Consider the following 24661-nt stretch of genomic DNA (forward strand, 5'->3'; position numbering starts at 1 on the left):
AACCTGGATAGCAGCTTCATTTTTGTGCCTTTTGGAGTAGAGACTTTGGGACCGTGGGGTCCGGAGGCAAGAGCCCTTTTCAAAGAATTATCGAAAAGGGTTATCGAGTCTACCGGTGATCCTAGATATCCGGGCAGTTACCTTGGCCAACGTATTAGTTTGGCCATCCAAAGGGGCAATGCTGCAAGCATCTTAGGAACTGTGCCTCGCTGCGGTGGTTTCGAGGACGTTTTAGATTTTATTTAGTTTTTAAATAGTTTATTTTAGATTATATTTATAATTTTATTAAATATTTATCCATAAACTAATAGGCACATAGATGGGAATTTTGATACGTTGATTATATACAAAATGTGTACATAGCAGTGAGTAGTGATGGCGATAACTACAATCGTAAACTTAAAACTAAAGCTACGAGGGTTCCAAACGCGCCCTGGTCTAAGAAGCCCGCAACAAACTTAGCCGGGTGTTCTTTTTGTTATCACCATCTCACATTGTCATTAGAAAATATTTAAGAAGCAACCTGGTTAGAGCAATTGTTCACACCCAAGCTTTTTTATCGTTTACTCTCGACATGTCAAAAAACCCAGTCTTTCAAAACCTAAATGATGTTTTTTTTTTTATTAGTATAACACTTACAGGATTATATGAGTGCACTAACATAATAAATCTAAGTTAAATAATCTGTCTAGAACATATGATGTATATTTTATAAGCAATCATTCTTGTTCAATATATTAAATAATAATAAAAAATTATTTTATTATCATTCTTGGACGTCCGTGTGTCTGTGTTTACGGATCCGTGTATGTGGCAGAGAAATTGGACTAAAAAATTTAATTTGGAAATTGGACTAAATTATCTTACCAGAATATTTTTTTTATTATATAAAGTAATGCACTGTGCTGATATATTATCAAAATTAAGCTTAATTTGCTATACTCCGCGAAAAGTATAGCAAAAATTATTTAAATCGGTTATAATTTGTCGGAGTTATGGTGTAAAATCGTCAAACACTTTCATCCCCTCTTCCAAAGGCGGGATAAAAAGTATCCTATATTGACCCGGAATATCAGCTACCACTACACCAAATTTTATTTAAATCCGTTCAGTAGTTTTCACTTGATGCCCGTACAGACAGACAGACAGACAGATAGACAAAAATTAAATAGTTTTGGACTCAGTATCGATTATAAAGCAACCCCCGGTCAAAATTTTCAAAATATATTAAATTTACAGAAATCTTCCAGTTACAGTCTTATTATATTTTTATATTTTTTTTAGTGTTTTTACCTACACTTGGATGAATTATCAATTTTATAAATTTAAAATGCATATATAAAAATTTTCGGAACCGACATTTGAACCTTTGGACTCTCTGGCAATCGCGGTAGCGTCATCTAGTAGGAAACGTTACAGTTTCGATATTACTTTTTCAATCTCTTGTTACAAACGTCTCATTGTAATATGGACCTTAAAAAAGTAGATCGAAACTGCAACGTAGGCCTACTCGAAATAAATGAATTTTGAATTATTGGAATAAAGAGAAATCTTTAGTCTCAAAACATTTCAAACTTCTAAGTTCAGGTGTTGTAGGTCGGTCAGTCAGTACAAAACCTTTTATATATCTTTTTTCGTCGTAGTTCGGAGCTTACGTAGAAATCATACATTTCCTTAACACGAGTGGCCAGGTTAGGTGTTTAGAATTTAGATTCACAGAATGCTCTGAATCACACACCCGCAAGTTTTAATACACAGAATCCCAAACTAAATTAGCATCAAAGTTTTTTGTTACCTAGTTACTTAAGGGATGATGGGGCTGGCATATCCGTGTTGGATAAAAATCCCAAAATAATTAAAGATAAAACAAAAATACCATCAGCATAATTATAACCCATTGCCGGCACACGTCACAACTGTGACGTCACAACCGATACCCTGAAGTCAGCTATAAGGTTTGACAGTGTACACTTTCAATTGTCAAAGTCTGCGGGCTCATTCCGGCGATTTAATTGATTCAATTGTACAAAAATCCCATAATGAGTCTAATAGTATTCCAAATTTTATTATTGCAGAAATAACTTGTTTGTGATATTGAAATAAACTTTATTTAAATGCTTTGTATTAAAAAATTAATATATTAAATACCTTTTTTCATTGTTAGTGTCGTTTTTTCTACAAACGTGGAATAAGGCGAAAGATACCATTTTTGAAAAATATTGGTGTTATATGTTATGTTAACACTAATCTTAGGTGATAGTGATAACTGCATTGGTTAACTTAAAACCAGAGCTAGGAGGGTTCCAAACGCGCCCTGGTCTAAGAAAAGCCCACAACAAACTTAGCCAGGTTTATTTTTGTTATCACCATCACAGTCGAGTTAATGTTTAGCTATGAAATAGCTTATACGATTTGGTGGCCCTACCGTTGTCCCGGAAAATGTTAGTGTGATGAACATGAATGTTTTTCAGTGTCTGGATGTTTATCTGCATATTATATGTATTTATGTGTGCTCGAATTCACTTTCGAGGGGCCGAGTTCTAATCCCAAATCGCACCTCTAACTTTTCTAAGTTATGTTCGTTTTAAGTAATTAAAATATCACTTGCATCAACGGTGATGGTGAACATCGTGAGGAAACCTGCATACCTGAGAGTTCTGCATAATGTTCTCAAAGGTTTGTGCAGTCCACCAATGCGCACTGAACCAGCCTGGTGGACTTAACCCCTTCTTCGCATATATATATACAACAATAGTACTACATATAAAAATATAATTCAGTGTACTAAATACAAATAAAAATTATATAATCCAAGATGCCCTGATTATTTTTTCCGGTTTTATAGATAATGGGTACGGAACCCCTCGTGCGTAGTCTAACTCGCACATTGCCGTATTTTTTTTATTACCTTCACAAGCCCTTTTAAATGAATGAGAATCGAACGTAACCTTGGTAAACTTACTTTTTACTGTATTTCCAATTAATCTGTTGAGACGGTAATTAACCGTAAATTTTAAATTTAAAGATATCGAATGAAATCTTTGAGTTGTCTCTCAATAAGTTAATAGTTTATATAAAACGTAAGTTTACAGAAAAATCCTAAATAATGTTAGGGATTACTTAAACGATAAAAAAGTTTGGGTGTGAATTGCTCTAACTTCATAGCTTAACATATATGTATGAACGCTTCATAAGTGCCTGTGATAGGCCTACATGAATAAAGAAACTTTTAATTTAAAATTGAATTTATATTTTTTGACATACACAGTTAATAATACACCAGGAGTTGCAAATCCACAAATTTTTTTCATATACCATTTACTAAATCCCATCTCGGAAAACAAGCGCCTATTATACGTATTTGTGCGAAATACAACGATTTATCTAAAAAGATACCTAGCATCGATATCTTCCATGACTCACCCACAGCTTTTAGAAAAAAACTCACCGAACATTTATCGGTGAGTTAAATTTTGTGTTAAATTTTTTTTTTTGCAAATTAAGTTTATATGACGCTTTGTCAATGCTATGTGCACTTGTTGTCATTGACGTGCATATCAGTCCATGTGTTCGTGTGTGTCCTATGTTTAAAAAACGTGTAATATGCATGTTGTTAGTGCTCTTAAATAAATAAATAAATAAATAATAATAATATAATATATATAATAATATACTACGACAATACACACATCACAATCTAGCCCCAATGTAAGCGTAGCTTGTGTTATGGGTACTTAGATGACTGATGAATATTTTTTATGAATAATATACATAAATATAAATAACAAATTAGTTTGTGAGAATTAATTAATTAATGGCCAACGAATTAGTTTGGCCATCCAAAGGGGCAATGCTGCCAGCATCTTAGGAACTGTGCCTCGCTGCGGTGGTTTCGAGGACGTTTTAGATTTTATTTAGTTTTAAATAGTTTATTTTAGGTTATATTTATATTTTAAAGAAACAATATTATTATATTTAAACTAATTATAAATCTAAATCCTTATGATATACATATAAACACCTAGACACTGAAAAACATTCATGAACATCACAGAAACATTTTCCAGCAGGGCTAGCACGGGCGGGAGATAAAAATTATATCCCCTGACAGGGAATATAATTAAAAAGTGTACAATTTGGCAGCCTTATATGTTTTAGAGATCTAGACAGACCAGACAACCAATGGCGTGGAAAACCCACGCACAGAAAAGAGGTAGGTATTAAATTTTTTTTTTTTCTTGAAAACTCTAAATAAGGGAAATGATAACTGAAAAATGTTGCAAAAACAGGGAAATATATTCCATTTGAGAGCTTCCGAGTTCCGATGCATTCGGTGTTTAGCAGAATTATTCAAAAAAAGTCCGCGACATAATACGTCTATCTTTTAAGGTTGACTCGCGGACGAAGTCTCGGCTAGTACCCTACAATAGCTTGGCATTATCGTCTTAATCATTTTGACGGCCGATTGGCGCAGTGGGCAGCGACTCTGCTTTCTGGGTCTAAAGCCGTGGGTTCGATTCCCACAACTGAATTTTTTTTGTGTGGATTGTTACGGTATGTTCATGACATGGAATTGGTGGGTATTTTGATATAAATACGGGTGCATTTTCTATACAATTCAGTCCTACATGGACTCGAACGATGCAGAGATACCACCCGGTGTCTTAGTCGTTTATCAGGATGTTTTCAGTGTCTGGGTTTTTATATCTATATTATAAGTATTTATGTATATTATTCATAAAAACATTCATCAGTCATCTCAGTACCCATAACACAAGCTACGCTTACTTTGGGGCTAGATGGCGATGTGTGTATTGACGTAGTATATTTATTTTTTATTTTATCATATCAACCCATTACCGGCCCACTACAGAGCAAGGGTCTCCTCCCACAATAACAAGGGGTTAAGGCCGTAGTCCACCACGCTGGCCCAGTGCAAATTGGTGGACTCCACACACCTTTGAGAACATTATGGAGAACTCTCAGGCATGCAGATTTCCTCACGATGTTTTCCTACACCGTTAAAGCCAGTGATACTTTAAAAAACGCACATAACTTAGAAAACTTAGAGGTGCGTGCTAGAATTCGAACTCGGCACTCCGACAGTGATGTCGAAATCCTACCCTAGGCTATTACCGCTTCTACAAATAATAAATTCTACGTGCATTGAATCCACGTCCGTTTTATCAAGAGGTATGACATCTGACAACTGCACACACGGTCAAGTGGGCGGCACGTCATAATATATTATTGCTTATGTTAATCACTGATTTATTTCATAAGCGAGCGCGGTTCAACGCTATTTTTAACAGACTTCATTCATTAAATAATATACAACGTGTAACAGAATTATCAAATAATATTGAAGGATGCATCAGTATATAAGGAATCACCCTGTAAAAATATTAAATCAAAATAAGCATATGATAAACGACTAAGACACCGGGAGGTATCTGTGCATCGTTCCAGTCAGATTCCAGTTCAGATAGAATATTGGTTGTCAATCAAATATAATTTTAATTGTTTCTTGAAAACTATCAACCTATTAACTATTTAAAAAAATATCTGGCAAATATGAATTTATAGTTATCAAAACTTTTATTATTTACCCACTTTATAAATTTACTGTAACACATATTTATTTTTTCCATAAAAACGTATTCAAAACATTTTAAGTGTTAACGTATGACAACCCTATTGAAGATAAACGACCGACACGAGCATAGTACCTGATAAAGTGGCAGGAGTCACATGATTTTAACTTTGCATGTGATGTTAGGGCTGTACATGATTTCGTTCAGTAAAAATTGTGGCAGTGGTTTAAGTCAAAGTCAAAAATATCTTTATTCAAGTAGGCCCATAGGTGACACTTTTGATGCGTACATAAGAATTACACGGTAGTGAGATGATGGCGATAACCACATTCGTAAACTTAAAACTAAAGCTACGAGGGTTCCAAACGCGTCCCGGTCTAAGAAGAAGCCCACAACAAACTTAGCCGGGTGTTTTTTTTTTTGTTATCACCATCTCACAATGTCATTTTAAATTATTAGAAGAGCAACCTGGTTAGAGCAATAATTTACACCCAAGCTTTTTTATCGTTTACGTAGTCCTTTATACTATAATAGGACTTTTCTATAAGCTTACGTTTAATACAAACTTTGAACTTTTTAAGAGACATCTCCAAGATGTCAATTGGTAGTTTATTGTAGAATTGTATGCAATTTCCTTTAAACGAATTATGAATTTTATGTAACCTAGTATATTGCACTGTAAGTTTATTCTTACTTCTAATGTTTAAATTATTGCAGTCACATTTATTTCTTAAATTTAGAAATGTTTTTATGAACGTAAGTACATTAAATTTTCAAATATGTACTGACTATACACTGTCATTATTTTAAAATCTTTAAATTTATCTCTCAATGACTCTCTCGGACCCATTTTGTAGATAGAACGAACAGCCCTCTTCTGCAGCACGAAAATAGTGCTAATATCAGCAGCATTACCCCAAAGTAAAATTCCATATGACATAATGCTGTGAAAGTAACTAAAATATACCAGTCTAGCAGTTTCTACGTCGGTCATATGGCGTATCTTCTTTACTGCATAGGCATCAAAGAAGTTTACTCAAAACTATTAGGTTTTCGGCTTGACAGATAAGTCCCAGAGACAGTACATTATGCACCTCTAAAGCCTGTGAAAGATTGTTTCGGTTTTTTATTTACACGTTGCATAGTATAAATTCTAAATATTAAAAAACCTCGACTTTAAGTATAGTGTAAATAACTGTTAGGGAGGGAGATGTGAAATAAAAATATTTAATCCGCCATCTTGTGGCAGCGGCAATCTTGGACGCATATTCATCAAACATAGCAACACAGACAAAGTCACACACACACACACACTCACACTATTAAATAAATAAATAAATATACTACGACAACGCACACATCGCCATCGAGCCCCAAAGTAAGCGTAGCTTGTGTTATGGGTACTGAGATGACTGATGAATATTTTTATGAATAATATACATAAATACTTATAATATAATAAACACCCAGACACTAAAAAACATTCATGCTCATCACACAAACATTTTCCAGTTGTGGGAATCGAACCCACGGCCTTGGACTCAGAAAGCAGGGTCGCTGCAAATGCGCCAATCGGCCGTCGAAATAAATAATTATAAACTTTTTTACATACAAAAGAGTCAGCCAATTAACTATCTAGAAAATATTCTCTCAGTGTACGTTCTTCACATAGCAGATAGCTCGGAGAACCGATGGACGTTGGGGTCTTAAGGTGCTGGAATTGCGACCCCGCACCGGTAAACGCAGCGTAGTTCGGCCCCCAACGCGGTGGACAGATGACATCAGGCGAGTCGCTGGGAGCCGCAGGAGGCAAGCGGCCCAGGACCGTGGATTGTTTATTGTTATTAGGTACACAAAACAGGTAATAACTAAAAGTAGATCTAAATATTAGTAATAACAAGTTTTGATCTAAACTACAACCCAAAGTATGTGTACACAACTTGGAATTAAATTAAACAGAAAGTAAAGATAAAATTAAAGTTGAAACAAAAAAGAAACACTTAAATAATAATATATATATTATTTCCCTAAAGATTATGTGGAATAGTGCTTAATAATTTGATTTTTATAAATATTTATCCTTTTGTTAAAGGATTGTTGAACTCCTACTAAAGACCTATGTCCAGCAGTGGACGTCTATTGGTTGAAATGATGAGTGCGAGCTGGACTTGCACTCGAAGTGTTGGTAGTGTTGGTGGGAGGCTTCGACCGTGGCTAGTTACTTCCCTACCGACAAAGACGTGCCGCTAAGCGATTTAATGTTCCGGTGCGACGCGATGTCGCGTAGGAACTTATTAGGGTTTAGGAGGCCGAGGACCGTGGATTGTGGAACTCCCCACAAAATACCTATGTCCAGCGGTAGACGTCGATTGGTTGAAATGATGATGATCAAAACTTAACAAAAATACAATAGTTTAATAGTAGTGAAAAGCAAAAGCAAACCGATCCAATAGACTAAACCTAGTAATATCCTTAATCGTATGTAGATTTCGGCGATTCCTAGAGAAAAAAAACATTTCCCGAACGCTGAACACTTATGTGATGACTAACGACGTTAGGCGCCATCTAAGGTTACCGAATCGGCAGATTGTAAAGTTTAGGGTCGCCAGTGGCGTGCATAGAGGGAATGCACAGGGTATGCAGATGATATAAAATGGAGAAAATATCCAGTAAGATTTCTAAATACTTGAGGGTAGGCTTTAATACCTCTTACAATGTATTTAATTCAGTTTTTTATAACTCTTACCTATTTAAGAATTTTTTCATTTTATATCATCTGCATACCCTGTGGCCGTAGTCCATCACGCTGGCTTAGTGCGGATTGTTGGACTCCATACGCATTTTAGAACATTATGTGGAACTCTCAGGCATGCAGGTTTCCTCACGCTGTTTTCCTTCACAGTTTAAAGCAAGTGAGATCTAAATTGAAAACGCACATAACTCCGAAAAGCCAGTGGTGCGTGCCGGGGCTCGAACTCGGGCCTCCACGAAAGGCAAGCCGAAGCCTTGCTCACTAAGCTATCACCGCTACACTAAACATGTATTTTTTTTCAATTAAATTAAATTAAGATTTATTTCAGAGAGCAGCTTATTTTTTGGGCTTTGAAGAGACATGGGGCAGTGGGAGTTTATAATATTAGGCGTAAACCTCCCTTTGCGTGGGGCTAGATGGAAGACAAGTTATTTCCAAGCCCGCGTTACGCTGTTGAAATCATTAGGGTTAATCAGCTACACACAATCCGAAAAAAAAAGACAAGTTAGGTATTCGGCAAATAACTTTTTATCTCGTGCGTGCAATGCTTTCAACAGTAAATATTTACAGACGGACATTTCAAATTGGCACTATTAGGAAATTTATAACGGCAAAATAAGTATTAGGGTATTTTCGCCTTTTCGCGTCCGACGCCCAATTCGCGTCCAAACGACGGTACACTGTTTTACAACAGTGAAAAATAACAATACCGACACACCAATCTAAACAAGAGCGCTTCTATTGATGTTCGGACCAATGACAGGTACTCACACACAAACAAAAGATCTGTGCGTGCAACCCAAATTTAATAAAAAATAAAATAAACTTGCGTGTGCCACCAACAAGTGCTGACGCGCGAATGTGTTGTAAAAAAAATAGTGTGCAGCTGAACTTTTCACGGTAAGTATTTAAGGTGTTTATGTGAAATTTAGAATACTATGTTATCCCTAGACCTTAATTGTGAACCACACTATAGGAATAACGATGTTTGTGTTTATATTTTTCTACTGACAGCTTTATATAAGGTGGGCGCGAACTGGTACATAAAATTTATAAAAAAATCACTTTGCGTCCGCTGTGGACGCAGATTACTCTAACTATTTCTCAGTAAGATGTTTAATTAAATACGATAACATGGGAAAAACAATATAAACTTCCTATCAATTTTAACAACATTAACATGCATAATATGATGGCCGATTTGCGTCCATATTATTAGAAATATAAAAAAAGATAATGTATGTCAAAAATCAGACTTGGAAGCACAGTTTTCCTACAGTAGAAACCCTATAACATTTTGCGTCCATCTTTTTTTCACACGAAAATAATAGAGTAAAATTTATATAATTTTATATAAATATACTCTTTATAACCTACCTAACCTAAAAATATACAATTGTTATACGAAAATTATTTTATGTATTTGCCAATATTTGGATTTTGTTCCATTTTTAGGGTTCCTTACCCAAAGGGTAAAAACAGGAACCTAGTACCAAGACTTCGCTGTTCGTCTGTCACCAGGCTGTAGCTCATTAATCGTGATAGTAAGACAGTTGAAATTTTCACGGATAATGTATTTCTATTGCCGCTATAACAATAAATATTAAAAAATAGAATAAAACACGGAACGCGCGAGTCCGATTCGCACTTGGCTAATTTTAAAGGCTTTGTACCGAAATGGTAAAATAGAATCCTATAAAGCCATCGACATGATATTCGAAATAATACTGAATCTATTAATGGAGTTAGTTGGAGGAGAACAAAAATATCCTGAAGTGCAATTTATGTTTACTTTTATGATATCAGCAATTATTAAATAAATGTTTTGATTAAAATCACAAGCTTCCCTTTTTATTTCCTATGTCCCTTCCTAATTATTTCTAAACAGGTGGACGCCAATTGGTCCACAGGCGGACGCAATCTGGATTTTGTGGACGCAAAATGGGGAAATCGCCTGTTTCAGCTATTTGTACCTGTGTAGAATAAAACATCAGATGCGTTGTCCAAAACTGTGCATTAAACTTGACAAGACTATATAGGGACTACATTACAACCATATTTGATTAAAAACTACCGCACGGACATTTTTTTTTCACGTTCAAACCTAACAACTCCACTAAGTGGACGCAAACAGGCGAAATGACCCTATAAGGTTTAAAGTTTTTGTTATAATATAAAAAAAAAATTGTATAATTTTCGCAATTGTGGTTATATGTTATCGTATATGTATAACTTATTTGTGGAAACTTCATTGGTTTATGTGATATAAAAATACGGCATTACTTTTATTTGTAATAGTACTGTTTGTTTCCCTTGAAAAGCTAATAAATAAAAATAAATAAATACCTAAATGAGTACGGAAATTTGTGTAAAATTAGTTTTTTACCTACCCACCTACTTCAGAAAGAATTTAAGAATCCATAACATAGGTACCTACCAACGTAAAAAAATCACACTTTCGACGGCCGATTGGCGCAGTTTGCAGCGACCCTGCTTTCTGAGTCCAAGGCCGTGGGTTCGATTCCCACAACTGGAAAATGTTTGTGTGATGAGCATGAATGTTTTTCAGTGTCTGGGTGTTTATATATATATTTTAAAGTATTTACGTATATTATTCATAAAAATATTCATCAGTCATCTTAGTACCCATAACACAAGCTACGCTTACTTTGGGGCTAGGTGGCGATATGTGTATTGTCGTAGTATATTTATTTATTTATTTATTTAATGTAAGTCTTTTTTTTTACTGCTTTGTACCTACCTATTTACTAAAAATAATAAAAACTTACATTCATAAATAAATCTATTGTTATTTAAATATTCTCTAATTAAAATAAATAATAATCCAATTAGGTAATTTAGTTCATATGTGAAAACAGCTTATTTATTGGAAATTTTAATTTTAATTGTAAAGTCAAGAAAAAAACCGACGGCTATTACCTATTTAGGAACCAAATAAAGAAATCTAAAAGAATTAAAAATCTTCGCACTAATTAATCAGATTTTTGACCCACATTCGGGAAGACTATGCAGAACACCACCAGGCTGCTTCAATGCGGGCTGGCGGGCGATTATGCACGCGAATAGGTCAATAAAAACTGGGTTACCTTTTATATCATTAAAAAAAGCGGACCCACCTGTAAGGTTTGCGAGTGCGGACAACGTCTTTCACCTTCCAACAAACAACATTTCACGTAAAATCACTTTAAAACCACTTTTCATTCAAACTACATCCATTATTGCACCAAATAAATCCACATCCCGTAGCTTTTTCGACCGTTCACATATTAGACATGATTAAAACGTGTTAAATTCATAAATTATCACACAAAAGTTTTCGTTCGTAATTTTGGCGGGGTGACGCGGCGAAAGGCGATACGTCCACACTCGAGGGGCGTTCGGCCGATACTGAAGTCGAATTGAAGTGCCACTAATGTATTTAATACTAACCTAACCTGTAAAATGCATGACCGGTGCCACGTTTGTCGACAAATCAGCCATCGCCTGATCGTAATTAAAAAAAAAAAGGCGCTTTCGCCTCTACCTGTTTGGTTTGCGGTGAAAAAAGTCACTAGGACTTGGATTCCATTTTTTTCTAACTCGTTTTATCAAAAATCGTTTAGGTACTAAATATAATGATTTTCAGAAACTGTAATAATTGCAGCGGTCACATTAGCAACCCATCTGTGTTTTAATATTTTTAGCTGTGTTTGATCTGGATCAATTTAGCCAGAACCGTAAAACTCCCATATAAAAAAAAAAATACACATTTTATTATTAATATATAATAATTTTAAAAACACATAGCAGTTATAGCTTAGTGGTTAACAAATCGGCGTGACTTTGGGGGGAACGGAGCTATGAGCGTGTTTAAATGTAGCATGTAAATGTCACTTGCTTTAACTGCAACTTAAAATCTGCAACTGTGTTTCCTTTTCCACGTATAAATTGAGTAACTTCAAGGCTAGAGTGAATAGGCTTTTTCTAGGCAAGCGTGCTCCAACCTAGAACTCATCATTGCTTTCTAAGGGGCATGATTGTCGTCGATCGCTGGCCTATCGTTAACAAAAAAAAAAAAAAATTGCCGGAGAGTTCTCCATAAAGTCACATACGAATCCCAGCCAGCGTGGTGGACTACGGCCTATATACCCTTCTCATCCTGAGAGGAGACGAACATAAACTAGCCCTGTAGTGGCCCGGTAATGTAAGGAAAATATGACAGTAGAGTACATACAGAAAAACGGTTTTTTTTTTAATTTTATAAAGAACCGTTTTTTTCTCTATTTTATAAACTAAAAGTGTACCTATTGAATGTCTTACAATAAGTGACCATGTAAAGTAATTCATCGAATTATAATGCATTTATTCAATGTTTTCATTTAAGGTGCTTTTATTATTAACACATATTATGCCAACCCGACCTATCTTGGCGCTGTAAATATACTTTAGATTATATATTTAATGTGGCTTTGTTATTAATATGTTGGGGTGCAGGGATCGATCCGAGGGGTGCAATTTGGGATTTTATTGTTTCTGAATTTTCTCTAGTCTAGTGGGAGGTTTCGGCTGGGAGAGACGAAGTTGTGCCACTAAGCGATCTAGCGTTCCAGTACGATGTCGGGTATAACCTAGGAGTATGAGTGTAATGTAATTGCGACCCTGCTTTCTGCGTCCAAGGCCGTGGATTCGATTCCCACAACCGGAAAATGATTGTGTGATGAACATGAATGTTTTGCAGTGTTCAGTTCAGTGAGGTTTATATGTATATTATAAGTATTTATGTACATCTATATATACAAAAGAGAAAGTGGGTGGGTATGTTTCGTATAGGCTCCGAAACGATTTCAATGAAACTTTCAAAGAATCTCCGGATTGACTTGGCGAGTAATCCTGTAAAGTTTGGTGACGATCGGAGCGCTCCTATTTTTGAACTGTAAAACTGTCAAATACAGCTTTTATTTACTATGACGATATTCTATTGTTGGGTGTATATGGGTGTAGATAATGATCTTCACCCGCTCGAGAAGAGAATAGAAGAGAATGAATACTAAGAGAAATAAATGATTTAATATATTATGAGACTTACATTAAAAATTTAATGATGTAAGTTTATTGTTTAAATAAAATAAAGCAAAATCTAGCCCGGCGAAGCGCGCTGGGTACGCTAGTTATTTATAAAAATATTTATCAATCAGCTGAGTGAGAATCCATAACACAAGCTACGCTTTCTTTGGGGCTAGATGGCGATGTTTTGTTTTACAACCGTTCTGTCCGAAGTCCGAGCTAAAGAATTGCAGGCAAATTTAAGCTTTGTAGAATGCTAATAAGATCTATTTTACTTCGATGTTTAAGTATTTCCATACTCGAAAACGACTTCTAGATTGCGAGCGAGCAAATCTCTTCCTAAGGCTACTAGAAATAACGAGGTAACGAGCATTTGTAATTTTTGGGAAAGAGATAAACCGCCGAATCCAACTCGGATTAGCAGCGTTCGGGAAACTTTGAGACATCTTTTCGTCCAAAATCCCTCAGTCCCTGAAGACCAGTCTTCGAACAGCGCATTTTGCCTGTGATGTCATAAGAAGTCTCAAGAGTCACTCAGCGGTCGATGGAGAGAGCTATGTCGGAAGTATCTCTACGTGATCGAATCAGAAATGAGGAGATCCGTGGAAGAACTAGAGTTACCGATATAGCTCAGCGCAAAGCTGAAGTGGAAACAGGCGGGGCACATAGCTCGGAGAACCGATGGGCTTTGGGGTTCCAATGTGCTGGAACGGCGACCCCGCACAGGTAAGGGGGCGTCCATAAATTACGTGAGGTTTTTTTTTAAAACTTTCTGTCCCTCCCTCCCCCACTGGTGAGATGTCGTGAGATTTTATTCAACCCCCTCCCTCATCCCCCAATCTCACGTGAGATTTTTCGAAATGTGGGATTCTTACTTTAAAGTGTTGGATTGTTTTCGTAAAAAAAAAATTTGCTTCGTGCTTTCACATACGACTAGTTAAGACTAGTAATCAATATTGCTGAGAGTTTAAATTTAAGTGTAATACAAATTAAAAACAAAAAAATTGCGTGATATTTGCCGAGATTTTTGATTTGCCCCCCTCCCTCCAACGTAAGATTAGATGAGATGTGATCTGACCCCCTCCCCCCTTAAACATCTCACGTATTTTATGAACGCCCCCTAAACGAAGCGTTGGGCGGCCGCCAACGAGGTGGGCCGACGACATCAAATGAGTCGCTGGGAGCCGCTGGAAACGAGCGGCCCAGGACCGTGGATATTGGAACTCTCTACAAAAGAACTATGTCCAGCAGTGGACTTCAATCGTTTGAAGTGATGCTGATTTGTAATTTATACTTAATCAATAAAACGATTTTTTTGACGGCCGATTGGCGCAGTGGGCAGCGACCCTGCTTTCTGAGCCAAGGCCGTGGGTTCGATTCCCACAACTGGACAATGTTTGTGTGATGAACATGTTTTTCAGTGTGTGGCTGTTTATCTATATATTATAAGTATTTATGTATATTATTCATATAATTATTCAACAATCATCTTAGTACCCATAACACAAGCTATGCTTAGTTTGGGGCTAGATGGCGATGTGTGTATTGTCGTAGTATATTTATTTATTATTTATTTAAAACAATGTAATATAACACATTTTTTATAATATACAACACAATTAGTTAAGTACAACAAACACAACTACTTAGTTAATTTTTCCTGTGAGGATAAAAATGTACCGAAATAGCTTCATGCGTGACATATTGTTTCCCGTGGATTTTTTGATGGTGTAAAAATCCATGGCAATTGGCACCGAATTGTAGCTACCTTAATGTACTTACGCAAAATAAAAAAGTTATTAAAAATAAATCAAAAATTAATTTGTCTGATGGGAGGCTTCGGTCGCGGCTGGTTTCCATCCTAGCGGCAAAAGCGTCCCGCTAAGCGTTTTAGCAATCCGGTACGATGTTGCGTAGATTAGAGGGATGGGTTTAAAATAACTGCCACACTCCCCGACAGGTTAGCACGCTACCATTTTAGACTGCATTATCACGTAACACCAAGTAAGATTGCAGTGTAATAAAGAAAAATATATATATCGTAGAATAAAAAAAACCTATATTTCCTTATTGGATTTTAACTGTCAGTCAGTTTCAGCTGGGCACAAGTCTCACAGGAAATACGGTTTTAGAGCATACTGCAACCCACTATGGGGTACTGCTCCAATGCGGGTTGGTGGGCTTTAGAAACTGTGATAATAACCTAAGTATTGAATTAATTAAAAAAGTACTAATATTTTTTTGTTGTTCAGGCTAACACACCTTTGTAAACATATACAATGAGTGAATAAAAATACAATAACTGACGGCCGATTGGCGCAGTTTGCAGCGACCCTGCTTTCTGAGTCGAAGGCCGTGGGTTCGATTCCCACTACTGGAAAATGTTTGTGTGATGAGCATGAATGTTTTTCAGTGTCTGGGTGTTTATATGTATATTGCTATTTATTTATGTATATTAAATATACATCAAAATATTCATTAGTCATCTCAGTACCCATAACACAAGCTACGCTTACTTTGGGGCTAGATGGCGATGTGTGTATTGTCGTAGTATATTTATTTATTTAATAACTAAAACTTAACCTCATCACCTACGCAAAAATAAACGTAACACTTTTTTACCTTATAAACGTGCTGCTTCCGAAGGCAAGCACATTATTCACGCTTATTCAAATAAATTATACTATACTTATAACTTGTACTATTAAGATCTCAAATTTTGATTTTACACTAATATAAGTGAGTGGACATAAAAAAATTGAGCAACGGAATCGGTAAAATGCAGCTTTAACCGGTCGCAGCGACCGATTGCACGTTTGCGTACGGCAGTTTTGCAGCGATGGATTGCAGCGATCTGCGTGCGATTGCCTGTGTATGGGACCTTAAAAGTATTTATATTGTCAACAGAATCAAGAACATACAGAAACCGTGTACACTTATATTGAAGCATCAAAAACCACTCCACTTTACTAGTCACTTCTCTCCACGTAGCAGGTAATATTTTACCTCTAATGTTCTAAACGTTTACCATAAAATGGGGAAAATGGGATAAGTATTTGAGCTAGCAACATTGCGCAGGTGTGAAGTAAGACCAGTGCTCTTCACATATGCACTGCAGCCAGTGGCGTGCACTGAGCTTCTTACCAGGGTATGCATACAGCGGGAAACATGCATATAATGGCAAAAATCCTCCTCTTATACGGGCAGGGTTTTTGGGTATGCAGTGCTTTTGTGCATAGATTAAGTGCACGCCACTGCCTATCCTTATAATTTCATACAACTTGTATAAAAGAAGTATTTTTTTATTGTATGCGATCCTCGCACTTGGTTAAACCCCCTATACACGCCACTGATTGATATGTGCTTTTTCACTATTTTTTGACACACTGCACTACATGCAATGATGGCTGAACGAGGGTTCTGTATTTTCTTAATTCTTTGATATTGTCTTATTGAGTCCAGTGCGCGGTCCGTGTCCCACGCAAGACAAACTTGCTTAGCCCGGTTAAAAGGCACCGTCTTGACTGTTGTCTGAGCGTATTACCATCGACTTGGCAAATAATCTCTATCTATACTTCTATGGTACTTCGACGGCCGATATATTTTTTCATTGTAAACTGTAAAATGATGTTGGTAAAGAGCTGCAATCAGCAATCTGCTGAGTTTCTTGCCGGTTCTTCTCGGTGAAATCTGCCTTCCGAACCGGTTGTAGAGTCGCTACAAACAGACTGACTTGACATTTCAAAAGTGCTTGTAAACTGGTCTACTTGAAATAAATGATTTTTTTTTTTTAATTTTGATTGGCGCAGTTGGCAGCGACCCTGCTTTCTGAGTCCAACGCCGTGGGTCCGATTCCCACAACTAGAAAATGTTTGTGCGATGGACATGAATGTTTTTCAGTGTCTGGGTGTTTATGTGTTTATTATAAGTATTTATGTATATTATTCTTAAAAATATTCATCAGTCATCTAAGTACCCATAACACAAGCTACGATTACTTTGGGGCTAGATGGCGATGTGTGTCTTGTCTTAGTATATTTATATTTATTTAATGTACAGATTCTCCTGCTTTTCGCGGAGCATAGCATATTAAGCTTAATTTTCATAACATTCGCTGTTAGTAAACACAGATCTCTCAAAGAAACTGTTCTGTAAGCTTTAAAAACAAAAACAAACGCGGACGAAGCTATTTATTTATTTATTTATTTTATTTAAACTCTTTATTTGTAAACCACTACACAGTTAGGAAAATAAAGGACGAATAGAGAGAAACACAAAAAACTGGAGTAGAATACAAAAGGCGGCCTTATCGCTTAAAAGCGATCTCTGCCAGGCATTCTTAGGATTAGGAGACAACAAGAGCGAGAACAAAAAGGTGGTGTAAAATTATTGTAAACCTACATTCAAATAACTACATACGAATACATAAACAAAATATACACAAATAAAGACATAAACTAATATACTTATATTATGAAAAGCTATATTAATGAATAGATGATATAAAAAAATAAAAATAACCAGTCGTCTTACTGCGCAAGATAGCTTTAACTGCATTTTTAAACATATCAAGCGATTTTGCCTGGCGTATGTTCGTAGGGAGAGCATTCCACAATTCGATAGCCTGAACTGCGAAGGAAAGCTTATAAAACTTGGTCTTGTGGAATGGCATGCTCAAAGTCAGCATACGACATGATCTTAAGTCAGATGCCGATCCTACAAAGTTGAACTTTTCCTTCAAGTAAGGAGGTGTTTTGGGATTAAATAACACACAGTACAGAAGCGAAAGTACATGCAGATCCCGGCGACGGCGAATAGGGAGCCACTTGAGCTTTTGACGAAATTCAGATACGTGGTCATACTTGCGCAGGCCAAATATAGCCTTGTTGAAGCTTGTTTGTTATAGAATAAAATAAAACTTCCATTGAATGATTTACCAATTTTATGTAGCCTAGTTAATTGCACTACAAGTTTATTTCCACTCGATAACGGAACACAGAGTCAAGAATATACAGAAGCCGTGAACACGACTAATATAGCTTCAAAAACCACTCCAATTTACTAGTGTTTTTCGAACGGGCGCTTAGTAACTTCAATCCATTTAGCAGTTGACAGTGATTATTTTACCTCTAATGTTCGAAACGTTTACCATAAAATGGGGAAAATGGGAAAGTTTGTGGGCTAGCAACATTACGCGGGTGTGAAGTGAGACGTGCGCGAGGCGTTTTCACTGTTTTTGGACACAATGCACTGCATGCAATTATGGCTGAATGAGGGTTCTTTATGTTTTTAATTCAGTGAAACGGAACCCCAAATCACTAGAGCAACTTAGCACCCAATTCCCATTACATAAATGACAGTTAACTGTTAATAATAAAATCGTATCGAACAATAATAACAAACAATAAAAAAAAAAAACAACACCAAGACTCGTCCATGCAAAAGATCTACGATCGCTTTCAGAACGGAATCAATGGCATTCCACTTGACTGCACCCGCCATTTTGTTTTCCTATTTATCTTTTTTTTAATTCCCATTTCACCGCCGCGCCGTCTTTAGGTACGGGCCTTCTCTATTCTAGATCCGTGACGGAATTCAAAAACCAATCACTTTTTTTTTAATAACAATCACTTAAAAAATAAGTTTGATATTCCCTGCCCATTAAATGTCGGAAGTTTTCTTATGCTCGTTTTTAGTCTCTAAATAAAATTAGAAGCGGTGATAGCGCATTGGGAGGGAGCTCGATTTTACATTCGGGGGGCCGAGTTCGAATCCCAGCTCGCACCTCTAACTTTTTTAAGTTATGTGTTTTAAATAATTAAAATATCACTGGCTTCAACGGTGGTTTCTACGGTGATAGAAAACGTCGAAACCACCATACTACTACTAGTGCAGCATTATGGAGGACACAGTTGTTATATTCCCTTAGTCACCTCGTACGACACCCGCTGGAATAGGGGAGGTGAGAAGTAAATTTTGATCTGCTGTCACCTCACTCCACTTTAAGTCATTGATAAACATGACATTCCCCCGAATACTATACTTTGGCCGACTGGCGTAGTGGGCAGCGACCCTGCTTTCTAAGTTCATGCCTGTGGGTTCAACTCCTACAGCTGGAACATGTTCGTGTGATAAGCATATTTTCCTATTATAGTATAAAGGATTACGTAAACGATAAAAAAGCTTGGGTGTAAACAATTGCTCTAACCAGGTTGCTTCTTAAATATTTTCTAATGACAATGTGAGATGGTGATAACAAAAAGAACACCCGGCTAAGTTTGTTGTGGGCTTCTTCTTAGACCAGGGATTGGAACCCTCGTAGCTTTAGTTTTAAGTTTACGATTGTAGTTATCGCCATCACAACTCACTGCTATGTACACATTTTGTATATAATAACGCATCAAAAGTGCCATCTATGTGCCTATTTGAATAAAGAAATATTTGACTTTGACTTTGACATAAATGTTTTTCAGTGGCTGGGTGTATATTCTAAATTAACATGTATGTTATTCTTAAAAATATTCATCAGTCGTCTTAGTACCCATAACACAAGCTGCGCTTACTTTCGGGCTATTGATATTGATTTATTTTTTATTTATTTACTTAACACTATACATCAATCGGTTAAAGTGATGATGATGTCATAAAAAAAAGGCACAAATTATAAAGATCAGTCTCCGGAACCCAAAGCATCGCGATCGCTCTTGACCCCATTTTTTGTCTGTGGTCGTGAAGACGTGTAAAGCGCACATTATCATAGAACTAACACCTTTGGAGTTCTTTATGTAGGGTGGCGAAATGACTGGCGGGAATTATTGCTGTTCTATTAAATACAGAGTGCTTCCAAATCTGCGTGACTCAAACGGCCCGAGGGTTCGCCCGTGTTAAATGTGTGAAAAAAGTTATTTTTTATACGACTGCTATTCTTAATGACCATCGTCATAATTTATTATGAAAATTAAGTTTTTTGCTATAAATACTCTGCGAAAACCTGTAGAATCTGTACGGTGTAATTTATAATAATATATTTATATTTTTGACGGCCGATAGGCGCAGTTTGCAGCGACCCTGCTTTCTGAGTCCAAGGCCGTGGGTCCGATTCCCACAACTAGAAAATGTTTGTGCGATGGACATGAATGTTTTTCAGTGTCTGGGTGTTTATATGTATACTATAAGTATTTATGTATATTATTCTTAAAAATATTCATCAGTCATCTAAGTACCCATAACACAAGCTACGCTTACTTTGGGGCTAGATGGCGATGTGTGTGTTGTCGTAGTATATTTATATTTATTTAATATACAGATTCTCCTGCTTTTCGCGGAGTATAGCATATTAAGCTTAATTTTCATTTCATACTCATTTCGCCATGATAGTATACAGAGCATTGTATCCAAAAACGTCCGCGCACGTCTGACTTCACACCCGCGGAATGTTCCCGCTCCGCTCACAAACTTTTTTAATTTTCCACCTTTTATTGTAAACGTTTAGAGCATTAGAGGTCAAATAATTACTGTCAACTGCTAAGTGGAATGACGCGACTAACCGCTTGTTCGAGAAACACTACTAAAGTGGAGAGGTTTTGAAGCTTCCATTTTAGTATACACGGTTTCTGTATGTTCTTAAATCTGTGTCAATCATATAAATAAGTGTCCAGCATAACCGTCAGCACTAAATGATTTTAAATGAACACTGATTGCCAATTCGGTATGTCTGATGTACGCTATTGTCTTGCGTTGACAGTTGAGACGGTAATTGAACTCTGACACTTCGCGCACCTCCGGTTGGCAACCAGAAACGTCACATTTATCATCATATAAACCCATTACGGGCCCACTACAGGGCACGGGTTTCCTCACACAATGAGAAGCCGTAGTCCACAACGCTGGCTTAGTGTGGATTGTAGGACTCCACACACATTTGAGAATATCATGTGGAACTCTCAGGCATGCAGCTTTCCTCACGATGTTTTCCTTCACCGTTGATGCAAGTGATATTTTAATTACTTAAAACGCACAAAACTTAAAAAAGGGGGAGGTGCGTGCTGGGATTCGAACTCGGCCCCCCGAAAGTGAAGTCCAGCTCTTAACCACTGAGCTATCACTTGTTAAGACAACTTAAACAACATTTACTTCTTGATGCTTAAGTACTTCTTAACACTTGCTTTTTGATGCTTACTTCTTAACGCATACTTGACGCTTACTTCTTAACGCATACTTGACGCTTACTTCTTCACGTTTACTTCTTGACGCTGACTTCTGGACGCTTACTAGACGATTACTTCCTGTCCGACACGACCCGTTAAACACTATAGTACCTACTGTACGAGTATGATTCCACAAAATAAAAATACTTATAAAAAAAAAAAAACGGAACATCCTGTACCTTCAAAGGGCCGCCCAGGTAGTCCACTTTCCAGTCTGTCCTCAACAAATACGACTAAGTACTGTCACCTTGCTCCGTTTACCCGTTAATGAGTCAACCGTCATTGTATTGTTTGAATTGGTCATGTATGCCAGGTGAGATAGCGGGTATAGCCCAGTGGTTAGGACTTCACTTTTATGTAGGCCGAGTTCGAATCCCAAGGCTCACCTCTTACTTTTCTAAGTTATGTACGTTTTAAGCAGTTAAAATATCACTTGCTGCAACGGTGAAGGAAAACATCGTGAGGAAACCTGCACTTTACGTCTCAATCATCTGATGACCCGTGATAGTTCACTGTTCTTCTCTTTTATTAATTTTTTATTATTTTTATTTGAGGATAATTACTTATTTTACATATTTTGTTTCATATTTAATCTAATATGTTATTTTTAAGTAAATATTATTTTTATATATTACTAGCTGTTGCCCGCGACTTCGTCTGCGTTTGTTTTTGTTTTTCGATAACATTTGGCATCCAATTTAGGTGTAATTCAGCTGAAATTTTTAAGTTGTGTATTCTTACATAAAAAAGTAAGTAAGTAATTATTTAAATCGGTTATCATTTGACGCCGTTATGTCGTCCCCTCTCCCAAAAGAACTGAGCTTAATTTCGGGATAAAAAGCATTCTATATTACTTCTAATACCTTCAGGAATATGTGTACAAAGTTTCATGATGATCGGTTAAGTAGTTTTTGCGTGAAAGCGTAACAAACAAACTTACATTCACATTTATAATATTAGCAGGGATAGGGATAGGGATATATATGATTGTAGTTATTTATTTATTTGTCTTTAGTTACAACCTAACTTTTTTATCTTCGCCATTGGTTGGCTGGATGAAATCGCTATGTAGCGATAAGGCCGCCAAATTGTATACGTTGTTTTGTTATACTTTTCTTTTTGTTCTATGTACTTTTTGTGGTGTGCAATAAAAGTATATTCATTCATTCATTCATTCATTCATGTCTGAGAGTTCTTCATAATGTTCTCAAAGGCATGTGGAGTCCACCAATCCGCACTGGGCTAGCATGGTGGACTACCGTTGGACTTAGTAGTTATAGTAATGGGTCGACGTGATGATTCTTAGCCATGTTTCTCATAGATTTTTTTATTCGTTTAACTCGATAAAGTAACATTTTCTCGATAAATAAAAATTACAATGTGGGTAACATTCTAAAGAAAATTTGAAATTCGAAAATGTTTGCAACATTTTCGAATAAGGCCAAAAATAAAATATTTAATATTCCTCTGTGAAGAACTACATACACAGCTTACTAATAGTTTACCTCCTTTAGCAGCAGTGGCGTGCACTTCATGGACAAAAGCACGGCCTACCCTGGAATTGATATATAACTCGTATAGGAGGAAAACTTTTGCCGTTTCATGCAATTTTCCTGCTGTATGCATACCCTGGTAAGAAACCCAGTGCACGCCACTGTTATGCAGCATTCATCAGCATAATACTGCATTAAATATTTTATATCATACGCCATTTTGACGATTATTCTCCCCTCTAAAATATAATTTAAAAAAAAACATTCGTACATAAACAGCCAATTGAATTTATTGCTAATCAGTATATGTTATCATTGCTCAGTAAAATGAACACATTTTGTACAAAACGTTCTGAAAACAATAAATCTTTGTGCCAGAACTTAATACAGTATTTCGATTGTTTAAAGTCTTATCGTATGTACAAAGTGATTCTTCTATATGATGTTTGTATGTGAATCTTTTTTACAATAAGAAACATATAAAATCCGCTCTGGTAACCGTCTGGTACTCCCACTTTGTAAAACGAAGTTCTTTCACCTTTATAGCAATTATGCTCTGAAACAATATGCCTGCTAAAATCCGTGGAAGTACGAGTCCCTTCCGATATTTAACAGTCGTCTGAAGGAGTTACCTCTCTTTGATTGATGGAGTTTGAAGTAGATTCTTTATATTCTTTTTTTTTTTAAATTGTGTGTTAAAATCTACTTATATATACATATTATGTTTGTTATATATTTATATATATTATGTATATTTTATATATATTATGTATATTTTATATTTATACTAGCTGTTGCCCGCGACTTCGTCCGCTTTAGTTTTTGTTTTTCAAAAGACATGTGCCTCATAAATGTAGCAGCACTATGTACTTAGGATATCTAAGTCTGGTGTAAAATCTAGGTTTGGTAGTTTTTGTGTGAAATTGTAACAAACAAACTAACATTCGCGTGAAATTGTTACAAACAAACTAACATTCACATTTATGATATTACTAGCTGTTACGCGCGACTTCGTCTGCGTTTGATTTTGTTTTTTCATGTGGCATTAAATTTAGTGGCAGTTCTAAGAAAAATTTAAGTATTCAGTATCGCTAAGCCTTAAATGAGTGGTTTGCTGCTGTCCGCTGAGGAGTTCTGTTCTCTATCTTCAACACAGTTTGGGCAAAACTAAATACATATTATAACCTCTATAGTACAAAAATAATTATTTAAATCGGTTATAATTCGTCGAAGTTGTGGTGTAAAATCGTCAAGCATCCCCTCTCCCAAAGGAACCGAGCTTAATGTCGGGATAAAAAGTATCCTATATTACTTCTTCTTCTTCTAACACTTCCATGAATATGTGTACAAAGTTTCATGAGGATCGGTTAAGCAGTTTTTGCGTGAAAGCGTGACAAACAAACTTACATTCACATTTATAATATTAGTAGGGATATTACGTATATTTATTTAAATTATATTGGTATTTGTATCTTTACATTGGTATTTATGTATATCTATCAACACTCTTGGCGCTATCCCGTTCTCTTGCTGTGAGTCCTATCTACAAAG

The 24661-nt window shown here is 36.2% G+C and overlaps 1 protein-coding gene across 3 annotated transcripts in view; it reads right to left on the bottom strand.

Annotated features, from left to right (window-relative positions):
* The window catches only part of LOC120635370, a 109891-nt gene extending 98154 nt beyond the window's left edge, over positions 1–11737 (bottom strand). For all 3 annotated transcript variants that reach the window (XM_039906366.1, XM_039906367.1, XM_039906368.1), the window contains exon 1: positions 11484–11737. The gene's annotated coding sequence lies outside the window, so the exon portion shown is untranslated. The remainder of the gene's footprint in view (positions 1–11483) is intronic.
* Between the last annotated feature and the right edge of the window lie 12924 nt (positions 11738–24661).

This window comes from Pararge aegeria, chromosome 26 (genome assembly GCF_905163445.1).
Source record: "Pararge aegeria chromosome 26, ilParAegt1.1, whole genome shotgun sequence".
NCBI lineage: Eukaryota > Metazoa > Arthropoda > Insecta > Lepidoptera > Nymphalidae > Pararge > Pararge aegeria.